The sequence below is a fragment of the Schistocerca nitens genome, chromosome 2 (assembly GCF_023898315.1).
Source record: "Schistocerca nitens isolate TAMUIC-IGC-003100 chromosome 2, iqSchNite1.1, whole genome shotgun sequence".
Lineage (NCBI taxonomy): Eukaryota > Metazoa > Arthropoda > Insecta > Orthoptera > Acrididae > Schistocerca > Schistocerca nitens.
Window position 1 is genome coordinate 397,241,757 of NC_064615.1, and position 1,209 is coordinate 397,242,965.

Here is a 1,209-nt window from a genome sequence, read left to right on the forward strand (position 1 = left end):
GTAGCTCAGTTGGTAGAGCACTTGCCTGCGAAAGGCAAAGGTCCCGAGTTCGAGTCTCGGCCCGGCACACAGTTTTAATCTGCCAGGAAGTTTCATATCAGCGCACACTCCGCTGCAGAGTGAAAATCTCATTCTCCAACAGAGACATTTGTCTGTGCCTTTGATAATGTAGGAGATTCATTATCCTCTTTATCTTTGTTCATCTACTGCTTCCTTTCTTACATAACGAAAGCATTACTTTCTGTTCCACAGTTCCATCTCTCACCTCACATCTTAGTTCAGGAAACAATTCTGTCACTATCTCGCTTATATCCTAACCGTAAACCGTCTTCACTGTTGGCTTCATTTGTTTGTTATTTTAACACTGCTACCCTGCAACATGTCACCATTCTACCTAACTCCACGGTATCACATTCATTTAAGATTTGGCGTTCCATAGCATTGTCCCTGGCACCACTTGCCCATTTAAAGGACTTAGGAATAACCTCGTCTTCTATATTTAGGTCATCTGCTTCTTGCTGCCTATTTATTCATGTAACAAACATCTGCAACCTATTCTTCATCATTTCCCAAACAAGTTGTCAAATAAAATCTACTTACTGTGGTAGTATACTTGACCTCTGAATCATTCACATCTATTGTTCCAGCAGTATTCCTTACCTTGGAGTACTCATTAAATTTCTCATATTGTTTGTGTACTGGACTACTCTATCATTTGTCTTTTTGGATCCTAAATCCATTGACTGCCTTTCCCTCAAAAGATCTGTTTCCTTCTCTACCTCTGTGAAATCGGGATTTACCACGACCCTGGAAATGACACAGGAGGACCAGGCCGCTAATAACAAATCCTTTCTGAGAAAAACTGGTAGAAAAAAATCCAAGTTAATTCGCCATTTTCAGTTTACAGAATTAGAGGCATTCAAAATGATAAATGACACAGTCACTGAACTACAGTAATAATAACCTCAAAAAAGATGCAAGAAAGTTAGACTTTAACAATATTGGCCTTATAAAATTAAATTTAGAAAACGTTTAAATAAACCAATCAATAAAAACAATCAAAACTGAATTCTAAATAAATTTCTTCAAGTGAGCTCAATTCCAAGAAAATGGGCAGACCCCCAAAAGATAAATTTTAACTAGTTAACAAGACATAACAATTCACCTTTATGGCTTACCCAAATGTTTTACACCAAATAGTTTACAATT